The sequence below is a fragment of the Ranitomeya variabilis genome, chromosome 4 (assembly GCF_051348905.1).
Source record: "Ranitomeya variabilis isolate aRanVar5 chromosome 4, aRanVar5.hap1, whole genome shotgun sequence".
Lineage (NCBI taxonomy): Eukaryota > Metazoa > Chordata > Amphibia > Anura > Dendrobatidae > Ranitomeya > Ranitomeya variabilis.
The window spans coordinates 669756394-669769358 of NC_135235.1; the positions used below are offsets into that span (position 1 = coordinate 669756394).

At 47.5% G+C, this 12965-nt stretch overlaps 1 protein-coding gene across 4 annotated transcripts in view; it reads left to right on the plus strand.

Moving 5' to 3' along the window:
• LOC143766270 (uncharacterized) overlaps window positions 1-12965 on the plus strand; it is a 246911-nt gene that overhangs the window by 191035 nt on the left and 42911 nt on the right. Inside the window, exon 1 of one of the 4 annotated variants that reach the window (XM_077253813.1) lies at window positions 3274-3355. The exons of 1 other annotated variant lie outside the window; for it this stretch is intronic. The gene's annotated coding sequence lies outside the window, so the exon portion shown is untranslated. Of the gene's footprint in view, window positions 1-3273; window positions 3503-12965 lie in introns of those variants that run through there. 2 more of the 4 variants (XM_077253812.1, XM_077253810.1) reach the window with 2 other exon arrangements.

The window sequence follows — 12965 nt, forward strand, 5'->3', positions numbered from 1 at the left end:
GGAGTGGGAAGAGAGTGGCCAAGTGCCTGAATAGGCGCATTTTCCAGATGTGCCTTTTCTGGGGTGGCTGGGGGCAGATGTTTGTAGCCAGGGGGGGCCAATAACCATGGACCCTCTCCTGGCTATTAATATCTGCCCTCAGTCCCTGGCTTTACCACTCTGGTGGAGAAAATTGCGTGGGAGCCCACGCCAATTTTGTCCGCGAGTTAACCCTTTATTTTAGCAGCTACAGCGCCCAAATTTTGCACATACACACTACTAGCATTAGTAGTGTGGAATATGCAAAAAAAAGGGGATATGAGATGGTTTACTGTATGTAAACCATGTCTCATATCATGTCGGGTTTGTGAAGGAGAAATGAAAAGCCGGCAATTGAATTACCGGCTTTTCACATATCTCGCGCTGAATTAAATATACATACAGAATATATATATATATGTGTCTCAATGATATATATATATATATTTATATTTATATATATACTGTATATATGTTTTACCGAACATTTGAGCACATAAATCCATTAGATGTCGGTTTTGCAAGCCTGCGAGAAAATCTCGCAGTACGGATGCCATACGGATTACATACGGAGGATGCCATGCGCAAAATACGCTGACACACCCTGCGTACGGATGACATACGGACCACTATTTTGGGGACTTTTCTGCATATTACGGCCGTAAAAAACGGACCGTATTTTTATACGCTGAGTGTGAGGCCGGCCTTAGTCTGCTGAACCGCCACATGACCAGCTCTACCCTCTCCTAGTGTATCCTCACTCATCCCCTGTGGACTGTGAGCCCTCGCTGGCAGGGTCCTCTATCCTTCTGTACTTGTGTGTGCCTCGTATTGGTCATGTTTATTTTACTTGTCCATGTATTCCCCTGTTTTCACATGTAAAGCACCATGGAATAAATGGCGCTATAAAAATGAATAATAATAATAATTGTAATAAAAACAATGAATCCATCATTAGCTTGGATCAGTGGTGTGAAAATTTTTTGTCCCAATATCCATGTAAGGTCAGAGACCTGGTGCCCTCGCTGTCTCCAGAGGATATCACAGACTGTAAATAATTTTTGCTCCCAGACCCTTTGGCGTTCTGTGATTTTAAGTTGTCTTTTAATATGACAACTTTCAAATTCCTGATGCGTCCTAGAGCACAGAGATGTTTTGCCACTGCTAGATATTTTTTTTGTCTGTAATGCACTATTTCTGTTACCATTCTCCAACGTAGAGTCCCCCAGTAGGACATATAGATAAAAGATTAACAACACCACATCGGAAGAGGAACATGGGAATGTCCCAGAAATCTTATAGTCCTGTTTTCTGTTGGGGATCTGTATCCTGTCTGTGGTCGTTGCACATGAGTGGGGGATCTGCAGCTCTTCACACTGCAAGAATAAGTTCCTCTTGGGGGATCAGAGGGCACTGAGCTTCTGAGATTACTTCACCCCTATATGAACGGAGGTATTTTTGGTTTTGCGGTTTCGCTTTTTGCTCCCCTTCTTCCCAGAGCCATAACTTTTTTTTTTTGTGGTCAATATGGCCATGTGAGGGCTTGCTTTTTGCGGGACGAGTTGTACTTTTGAAGGACACCATTGGTTTTAAGACACCTTGTCCTGAAAAATGGAAACAAAATCTAAGTGCGGTGAAATTGCAAAAAAAGTGCAATCCCACAGTTGTTTTTTGTTTTGCTTTTTAATAGGTTCAGTAAATGCTAAAACTGACCTGCCATTATGATTCTCCAGGTCATTACGAGGTCATAGACACCAAACATGTCTAGGTTCTTTTTTACCTAAATGGTGAAAAAAAATTCCAAACTTTCTTAAAAAAAAAAAATTGCGCCATTTTCCGAGACCCATAGTGTCTCCATTTTTCGTGATCTCAGGTCAGTTGAGGGCTTATTTTTGTGAGCTGAGCAGACGTTTTTAATGATAACATTTTGATGCAGATATGATTTTTTTTTACCACTCGTTATTGCATTTTAATGCAATGTCACGGCAACCAAAAAACTGTAATTCTGGCGTTTTGACTTTTTCTCGCTACGCCATTTAGTGATCAGGTTAGTCCTTTTTTATTGATAGATTCTGAACGCGGCGATACCAAATATGTGTATGTTTTATTTTTTTTATTGTTTTGAATGGGGTGAAAGGGGGAGGTGATTTGAACTTTTATATCTTTAAAAACAGTTTTTTTTTCTATTTTTGTCATGCTTCAATAGTCTCCATGGGAGACTAGAAGCTGCCATAACCCGATCGGCTTTGCTACATAGAGGCGATGTCAGATCGCCTGCATGTAACAGAATACCTCACGTGCTATGAATGTTGACCACCGGGTGGAGCTCATAGCAGTTAGGCAGTGACAGCCATAGAGGTCTCCAGGAGACGGCTCCGCTCCGTACACCTCACACACACGGCTCCGCTCCGTACACCTTGTACACACACGGGTCGCTCCGTACACCTCGTACACACACGGCTCCGCTCCGTACACCTCGTACACACACGGCTCCGCTCCGTACACCTCACACACACGGGTCGCTCCGTACACCTCGTACACACACGGCTCTGCTCCGTACACCTCGTACACACACGGCTCCGCTCCGTACACCTCACACACACGGGTCCGCTCCGTACACCTCGTACACACACGGCTCTGCTCCGTACACCTCGTACACACACGGCTCTGCTCCGTACACCTCATACACACGGCTCCGCTCCGTACACCTCGTACACACATGGCTCCGCTCCGTACACCTCATACACACGGCTCCGCTCCGTACGCCTCGTACACACACGGCTCCGCTCCGTACACCTCGTACACACACGGCTCCGCTCCGTACACCTCACACACACGGGTCGCTCCGTACACCTCGTACACACACGGCTCTGCTCCGTACACCTCGTACACACACGGCTCCGCTCCGTACACCTCACACACACGGGTCCGCTCCGTACACCTCGTACACACACGGCTCTGCTCCGTACACCTCGTACACACACGGCTCTGCTCCGTACACCTCATACACACGGCTCCGCTCCGTACACCTCGTACACACATGGCTCCGCTCCGTACACCTCATACACACGGCTCCGCTCCGTACGCCTCGTACACACACGGCTCCGCTCCGTACACCTTGTACACACACGGCTCTGCTACATCCACACTGTAAACCCCTCCTGACCCCACACATAAACTTCCCCTCATCCAGCACCATGACAACCAGCACAGCAGAGTCCTGCATACACTGAGGCCCCTGATCATGTGACCCCTGACTCCTCCCTCCTGTGACCTCATCACAGGTCCTGTGCGCACAGAGCAGCCATATATGTGGAGTGCGGCTCTGCAGGTGGAGGTAGGTGCTGGAGATTCCCCATTACTGGGCTGGAGACATTAACCCCTTATAGGGAAAATGGAGGATTGTATCTTTCTGTTTACCTCAGATAAAATGAAGGCGGAGGGGGAAGAGTTTAGCTCCTGGACCAAACCTTAGTGAGGGCAGGTTGGGCAGTTACTCATAAGTGTGAGATGTATATTGGGGTGTAATCTCCTTAGACAACCTAGGTGGTCTTGTAGTGGATACCCCAAGTTACACCAGCTTAAAGCGAAGAGAAAGACACAGCTAGGCAGAAAGAGAGTGAGTGACAGCCAGAAAGAGAGAGAAACTCTGGCTGTCTCTCTCTCTGACAGTCTCTCTCTGGCTGAATCTCTCTCTCGATGTCTTTCTGGCTGGCCGTGTCTGCCTGTCTCTGGCTGGCCGTGCCCGCCTGTCTCTGGCTGGCCGTGTCTGCCTGTCTCTGGCTGGCCGTGTCTGCCTGTCTCTGGCTGGCCGTGCCCGCCTGTCTCTGGCTGGCCGTGCCCGCCTGTCTCTGGCTGGCCGTGCCCGCCTGTCTCTGGCTGGCCGTGCCCGCCTGTCTCTGGCTGGCCGTGTCTGCCTGTCTCTGGCTGGCCGTGTCTGCCTGTCTCTGGCTGGCCGTGCCCGCCTGTCTCTGGCTGGCCGTGTCCGCCTGTCTCTGGCTGGCCGTGTCCGCCTGTCTCTGGCTGGCCGTGTCCGCCTGTCTCTGGCTGGCCGTGTCCGCCTGTCTCTGGCTGGCCGTGTCCGCCTGTCTCTGGCTGGCCGTGTCCGCCTGTCTCTGGCTGGCCGTGTCCGCCTGTCTCTGGCTGGCCGTGTCCGCCTGTCTCTGGCTGGCCGTGCCCGCCTGTCTCTGGCTGGCCGTGCCTGCCTGTCTCTGGCTGGCCGTGCCCGCCTGTCTCTGGCTGGCCGTGCCCGCCTGTCTCTGGCTGGCCGTGTCTGCCTGTCTCTGGCTGGCCGTGTCCGCCTGTCTCTGGCTGGCCGTGTCCGCCTGTCTCTGGCTGGCCGTGCCCGCCTGTCTCTGGCTGGCCGTGCCCGCCTGTCTCTGGCTGGCCGTGTCTGCCTGTCTCTGGCTGGCCGTGCCTGCCTGTCTCTGGCTGGCCGTGCCTGCCTGTCTCTGGCTGGCCATCTCTGTCTCTATGATGAGGAACAGGTTTGTGCTTCGTGGTGGCCTGTGGACAGGTCTCTCCTTGGTTTCTCTGGCTTAGAGCAGAAGATAAGGCTGGGTGCACATGATGTGGAACTAGCAGTGCTTTGGACGCACTGTAAGTTTGCTGCATCCAAAGTGCTGCCATCTATTGAGCGCATGTGAATCCGCATGTGCTCACTGAACCAGGCGGTTTCATTGCGTTCACATAAAATCTCAAGAAGAAAGAGCTCACAATCTAAGAGCCTCATTGAAGTAGAGTTACATAGCTGACACTTATACCAAATGGAAATTAGTGGCAGCTAGGAAGTGGCAAAAAGGTAACAGCATGTTGGAGTCAGCGTGCGCCCCCCCCCCCCCGGCTGTGACCTTTCTCAGGTATCGTTTGCAAACTGGGGTCACCTTTGGGGGTTGTCTGCTGATCACACACCTCGGGGGCTTTGCACTTGGCCTTCACAATCTAGGACTAGCAATTTTTTTGCTCCAAAAGCAAAATAGTGAATGTTCTCATTCGAGCCCTGCCATGTACACAAGAAGAGCTTCTGACCTCAGGTTTTGGGAGAAATTTCTTATCAAATTTTGGTTCCATTTTTTTTTTAATTGAAACATTGGGGTCACAAACATTTTAGTGAAGGAAAAAAACACAATTTTTTTATTTTCATTATCCAGCATTATAACCTTTTCACAAGGCAATTGTGGGTTCAAGATGCTCCTTACAACCCTAGATGAATTGCTAGAGAAATGTTGTTTCTAAAATGGTCACTTTGGGGGGTTTCTGCTTTTCTGGCACCTGGAAATTATTCCAGCCAAATATGCACTACAAAAATCAAATAGTGAAACCTCCCTTCTGAACCATACTGGCGGTCTTTAAGGGGCCGTAAGGGTATGTGTCCACGTTCAGGTTTGCTTCAGGCTTTGGTCAGGATTTTATGCAGGTAAAATCCTGACCAAAAATGCACCTGAGGTCACTGGCAGGTCACCTGCGGTGTTCCTGCGTGTTTTGCTCATTGTAGCAACATGCTACGTTCTGAAAAAACGCACCGCATGTGCGTTTTTGCGGTAAAAACGCATGCATTTTTTAATGCACAGTGGAGACGGGATTTCATTAAATCTGTGTGTATGCTGTAACATCTGGACGCTGCGTTTTTGACGCTGCGGCTCAACGCTGCGTCAAAAACGCAGCGTTTCCTGAACGTGGACACATACCCTAATACTCAGTGCTGCTTTTTAACAGCGTTAAAGAATAAGAAAATGCTGCCACCCGGCGGCAATTCCCCCGGGTGTCAGTTGTACATGACAGCTGACACCCTTCAATACTGCTGTCAATCATGTTGTTGACCCCCTTTGGTAACCATCAGATACCCGCGATGAGAATTGCCAGTCTCAATGGTTACCATTGGTACCCTGAGGTCATGTGATGACCCCAAGTTACAGTGTCTTGTGAGACTCAGCTTATGGCCGGGGTCACACTTGCAAGTTCAATGCAAGAAACTGGCATCAATTCCCGGCACTGCCGCCAGCACTTGGGACCAGAGTGTGTGGCTGCATGTATTTCTATGCAGCTGCACGCTTCGGTCCTGAGCACCGGAGGCAGTTCCGGGTATTGATGTGAGACCTGCGTGAGTTTCTCGGCCATAAGCTGAGTCTCACAGGCACAGTCAGTGAGACACTAAGGCCATGTGCACACGTTCAATATTTTTCGCGTTTTTTTTCGCGTTTTTTCGCTATAAAAACGTGATAAAAACGCTAACATGCCTCCTATTATTTACAGTGTATTCCGCATTTTTTGTGCAAATGTTGCATTTTTTTCCGCAAAAAAATCACATCGCGGAAAAAAAAGCAACATGTTCATTAAAAATGCGGAATTGCGGGGATTCCGCACACCTAGGAGTGCATTGATCTGCTTACTTCCCGCACGGGGCTGTGCACACCATGCGGGAAGTAAGCAGATCATGTGCGGTTGGTACCCAGGGTGGAGGAGAGGAGACTCTCCTCCACGGACTGGGCACCATATAATTGGTCAAAAAAAAAGAATTAAAATAAAAAATAGTCATATACTCACCTTCGATGGCCCTGGAGTGTTCCCGCCTCTCACCGCTGCATGCTGCCACTTCGGTTCCTAAAGATGGTGTGGTTCAGGACCTGCGATGACGTCGCTGTCTTGTGATTAGTCGCGAGACCGGTCATGTGACCGCGACGTCATCGAAGGTCCTGAACCACACCATCTATAGGAACGGACGCCGCTGAGGATATCGGCTGTCTGCAGAGGGTGAGTATAACCATTTTTTATTTTTTTTTATTTTTAAACATTCTATCTTTTACTATTGATGCTGCATAAGCAGCATCTATAGTAAAAAGTTGGTCACACTTGTCAAACACTATGTTTGACAAGTGTGACCAACCTGTCAGTCAGTTTTCCAAGCGATGCTACAGATCGCTTGAAAAACTTTAGCATTCTGCAAGCTAATTACGCTTGCAAAATGCTAAAAAAAAACGGGAAAAGAAACGCAAAAAAAAATGCGGATTTCTTGCAGAAAATTTCTGGTTTTCTTCAGGAAATTTCTGCAAGAAATCCTGACGTGTGCACATACCCTAACAATCTCATGCACTGCAGTACACATTGAGATAAGATTCAGTGTAGATAAATGTAGAGTAATGCACCCAGGGCAGAGACTCAGTTCAAAGACGGGCAACTAGATTATTACAAGGGATGGAAGGCCTCTCATATGATGAAAGGTTGGAATAGTTGGGCTTGTTTAGCATAGAACAAAGACGTCACAGAGGAGATCTCATTTACATGTATAAGTATATGTGTGGCCAATACAGAACACTGGCACATGACTTCTTCCTTCCAAAGAGCATACTGAGGACTAGAGGGCACTGATTACGAGTGGAAGAAAGGCGATTCAAGCAGCTAAATAGGAAAGGATTCTTTACAGTTAGAGCAGTCAGGCTGTGGAATGCCCGACCACAAGACGCAGTAATGGTCAGCACGATATCAGATTTTAAAAAAGGGCTGGATGATTTCCTTGATACACATAACATTGTCAGTTATAGTTAAATTAGTGACAAAATATGCAATTGCTGAAGGAAGGGGTAGCGCTTGATGGACCTTGATATTTTTTCAACCTACGTAACTGTGAATTCCTTAGTTAGTGAAGTTTCCGTAATTGGGGTAACCTAGGGAAGGGGGTTCTGCTGTTCTGGCACCTTAGGTGCTTAGTAGTGATGAATGAATATAATCGTTACCCAAGATTTCTCGAGCATGCTCTGGGGTTCTCCGAGTATTTTTTAGTGCTCAGAGTTTGTTTTTCTTGCCACAGCCAAATGATTTACATCTGTTAGCCAGCTTGATTACATGTGGGGATTCCCTAGCAACCAGGCAACCCCCACATGTACTTATGCTGGCTCGCAGATGTAAATCATTCAGCTGCGGCAAGAAAAACTAAATCTCCGAGCACTAAAAAATACTCGGAGGACCCCCGGGCGTGCTCGAGAAATCTCTAGTAACGAGTATATTCGCTCATCACTAGTGCATAGCTAATGGAGCTCACAATCTATTCAAACAAAATCTGTGTTCTAAAAGCCAAGTAGGGCTCCTTCTCACTGATCCCTGCCATGTGCTCAAACAGTAGTGTACAACCATATATGAGGTACTGCCACATTCGGGAGAAATTGCTTAGCAAATTGTGGGGTCCAATTTCTCCCATTACCTATATGTAAATTATAATTTGATGTTAAATCAGTATTTTAGTGGAAAAAAAATATTTTTTTTGTTTTTACATCTAAATGTTATAAAGTTTCATGAATCAGCTGTAGGTTAAAAATGCACAGTATACCCCTAGATGAATTCCTTGAGGGGTTTAGTTTCCAAACTGGGGTCACTTGTGTTTATTTTTCACTGTTTAGGTACATCAGGGGCTCTCTAAATGCGACATAACGCCCACAGACCATTCCATCAAAGTCTGCTTTTTTAAGCGTCACTACTTACTTTCCGAGCCCTGCCGTGTGCCCAAACAGTATTTTTTTCACCAATTATGGGGTAAATCAAGTGGGAAATCACTCAGGAGTCAGAGGTCTGCAGTTTCACTGTGAGTGATTTCCTACTATTACTTTAGCAAAACGTGTGTTACACATAGTCTTTTTTTCCTGCTATTTTTTGACTATTATATGGTATATACGTATACCCATGGTTTCTATGCCAGGGTAACACGTTTTGTTAGTCTGCACCAGCACTTTCATTCATGTATTGATTTGATCAATAATTTTAAGGATTCTGCTCAGTGATTTTTGTGTATATATACGATATGTTCTCTTGACCCATATACCGCATACATGCATTACCTTTTACCGAGCTCTATTTTACTTTACCCCTGGGTGTGCGTCCCTTCAGTATAAGGCCGGAGTCACACTACAGCGAGATACGGCCGAGTCTCGCAGGTTAAAACCAAGCTCTGGTTACTGGCACTCCAGAGCGGAGCGTGCAGCCGCATAGCAATACATGGAGCTACACGCTCCGCTCCTGAGTGCCGGCACCAGAGCTTGGTTTTACCCTGCGAGACTCGGCCTTATCTCGCTGTAGTGTGACTCCGGCCTAATTGTATACCTTTTTGCATTGCGGTCTGTACTATTATTTTTTACCTGAATTTGTTCTTACCAGCATTATGTAATAATATAATTATTGTGGTTTTGGACTGTATGGTCGGTTTTGGTGCTTTTTTTTTCTTCCGTGTTTCGTAATTTTCCGACTGTCCACACATTTTTACTCAGGTCCGTTGGTAGCAGGGGTTTTTTACTTTCCTATTTTATATTTTAGATCCACTCAGTACCATGCATACTAGAGGTGTCAAACTGCATTCCTCGAGGGCCGCAAACAGGTCATGTTTTCAGGATTTCCTTGTATTGCACAGGTGATAATTTAATCACCTGCACAGAATGATTCCAGCACCTTGTGGAATGCTAAGGAAATCTTGAAAACACTCATGGTTTGCGGCCCTCGAGGAATGCAGTTTGACACCTCTGACGTATACCCTTACTTCCATGTAGCATTCCTTTGTTGTTTTTATTGCTGAATGCAGTATTGTATACTATGAGGGGTGCAGTGAATTTTGTTTAAAAGTTGAAAAATTGCTGCTAAATAGTGATGAGTGGACCCGTAGATGTTCGTGTTCAACGAGCTCTGTCGAACCGAAGTTTGGTTTGGTATCAGAACTTGACCCAAAATTGACCCTGAACCCGAACCCAATAGAAGTCAATGAAAACCCGAACTTTTGAGCTGTAAAATGACTGTAAAATTGTCAAAGCCAGGGCTATTGGGCTGCAAAATGTTGATAGGAAAATTACTTAAAAAATAATGTTGAACCAGGAGACGGAGGTCCAAGTGGAGGAGGACTTGAATGTGAACTTGGCGGTGTAGGTGGAAGATACCGAGGAGGAGGTAGCCAACACTGTTTTTGTTTCTCACGGGTACTCTGCAAAACAGGCTCTGTACAGGTTCACAGAAAACAGCTTCTATGAGGGTACTCTGCAAAACAGCATCATTCGGGGTACTCTGAAAACAGGCAGTGTAATAATCTGCTGGCCACTATCTCTGTATAAAGGCCATCTAATATTCTCCACTTTTTGTGGTGCAAAGAATGAAGAGAGCATGAAATAAAGGACATGGCTGTGGTGCTGCTGGTAATGGTGGTGTAGCAGCTGCAGGGAGAGGACATGGTCAATCTGTACCTGCTACCCTCCCAAATGAATCACCTTCCTCCGGTGCACACTCGCGACAGAAAATTCTGCATAATTTCCTAGGCCCGAGTACCACTGCATGAATGGTAAGGCAGAACAAGTAGAGATGGTTTTGATTGGATGGTTGAGAGTGCCTCCAGTTCCTTCGCTTTGTCTTCCAATCAGACCCCTGCTAAAAGTGCAAATTTTGCACCTGCAACCCATGGGTATCTGTCTTCCACCTCCCCCCTTTTGCAAATCAGTAAAGCAGTCTGAGCCCCAAGTCATGCAGCAGTCACTTCTGCTTTTTGATGACTCAGTTGTTTGTGGTTCTGTGGACCATCCACCTGGCCATACCCCTCAAGTGGCAGCGATTGAGTGCACCGATGTCCAACCACTTTTTCTGTTTTGAGGATGAGGATGTGGGAGGGGTAGTGCAAATGGTCAGCTTACTATCGCATTGCATCTCTGATGACAATGACAAAACACAAGTGTCAACTGCTGCGGCTTTCTGCTGTGTGTAGACCGGCAAGGAGGACTGGGTGGGATTATTATTTATTTTTACAGCACCATTGATTCCATGGTGCTGTATATGAGGAGGGGATACGTACAAAACATACATAGACATTACAATGAACAAACTAATAGTGAAAGACTTGTACAGAGGGGAAAGGGTCCCCTCTGACAGTAGGGCGAGAAGACGGTAGGTTCGGGAGTTTCTGCAGCCCCATTATTGGTGAGGCAGCATCTCTAGTACTGGTGAGGTTGCAGTGGTCATTGCAGGCTGGAAACTTGACTGAAGAGATGAGTTTTCACGTTCTGCTTGAAAATTCAGAATGTAGGGGATAATCGGACTTGTTGGGGCACAGAATACCAAAGGATGGGGGATACTCGGGATAAGTCTTGCAATCAATTGTATGAGGAACATACGATTGTGGAGGAGAGAATGAGGTCCTGAGAGATATTGTGGTAGGAGATAACAGGAGATCAGTTCAGAGATGCATGAGTGCGTAAAGAACAAAATCCTCAGCACCCCACACTGCTGTCTGACTCCTGTTTAGAAAAGGTGTTTCAAGGCACAGAGAACTCTGTTCTGGCCCACAGGAAACCGGCCCTGTATCCCCCTTCAAAAACATCCAGCACCACCATCTGATATGGTCTGTATTAGCAGGAGGCAACGTTTCATCAACGTGGGAGAGTATGGGTCCACACGTTTCCACATGCTAAATAGTGGGTCTTCCCCATTTAATTTGAGTTTCCAAACTGGACACATGGCCTGAGCTTGCTCTTGGTGCCTTGGAAGTGCTGGCTTGCCCTGTGGCAAGTGTGCTGTTGGAATGTGGGTTTAGCATGGTATTGGGGGTGATCACAGACAGCCACATCCGCCTGTCCGCAGACAACATAGGCAAGCGCACATTCATTAAAGTGATACATGCGTAGATCCCACAGGACCCGTAACATTGGCTGAAAAGAGAAGTATACCAGCCTCACCCAGCCATTGTTATACTCACCGCAGTTTGTTAGTTCTATTTGCACTTCCCAATGTTTTGGTGCCTCTCCAAATTAAAACAAAGACACACCGGCACAGAGTACCCCCCACATAGGCACTTTTGCAGAATTCGCCCACAGAGGCTGTTTTCCTGAATACCCCCACAGGGACGAGTGTAGAGTACCACCACAGAGGTTGTTTTGCAGAGTACCCCGACATGAAAGGGTGTACAGAGATGGGTGCAGACTTCACTTACAGAGGCTGTTTTGCAGAGTATCCCAACAGCTACTCCTTCAAAGCGCATACCCCCAGGACGCAGCCCTACACAAGTATCAACAACCCCTTTTTCCCCATTTTCCCATGCAGACCCCCAATATGCAGCCCCTCGAAAGTAACAGCTCCCGCTCCTTTCCCATCCAGATCCCGAGCATGCAGTCCCATGCAAATAACAAGACCCCCTCTTTCCCCATATAGAGCATCAGCATTCAGCTGCACACAAGTGATGGGACCCCCTCCTTCCCCACACAGATCCCGAGGACGCAGCCTTATGCAAGTAAAAATACTCACTCCTTCCTCACGCAGACCCCTAGCACACAACCCCACGAAAATAACAGCACCGCCTCTTTTTCCCAGACACCCCCAGCATGAAGCCCCTCGCAAGTCACAGGGCTCAATCATTTCCCCCCTGCAGACTCCCAGGTAGCAGACTTCCCCACGCAGACCTCCAGCACCCAGCCCCATGCAAGTAACAGGACCCAGTCCTTCCTCATGCAGACTCCCAGCACGCAGTCCAACGCAAGTAACAGGACCCCCTCTGTGATGACACTGTATTTATTCTTATTTCTACCAGACTTATTATTTCATAGTTCAAGGGACATGAGCCATCCTTCATACGAGCCTGTACATTGACCCCCAGCACTCTGCCCCAAGCAACTAACAGCGTCACCTCCTACCCCACGCAGCCCTACACAAGTAACAGGACCCCATCCTTCCCCACGCAGGCCTCCTGCACTCACCCTTATGCAAGTAACAGGATCCTCTCATTCCCCATGCAAGTACCAGGAATTCCTTTTCCTCACACACTTCACACAGACCCCCAGCACCCCTCTCTTCCCCATGCAGACCCCCTGCACACAGCCAAATGCAAGTAACAGGATCCCCTCCTTCCCCACACAGACCCCTAAGCATGCAGCCCCATGCAAGTAACAGGACCCCCCTCACTCCGCATGCAGACCCCCAGCACACAGCCCCATTCAAATAAC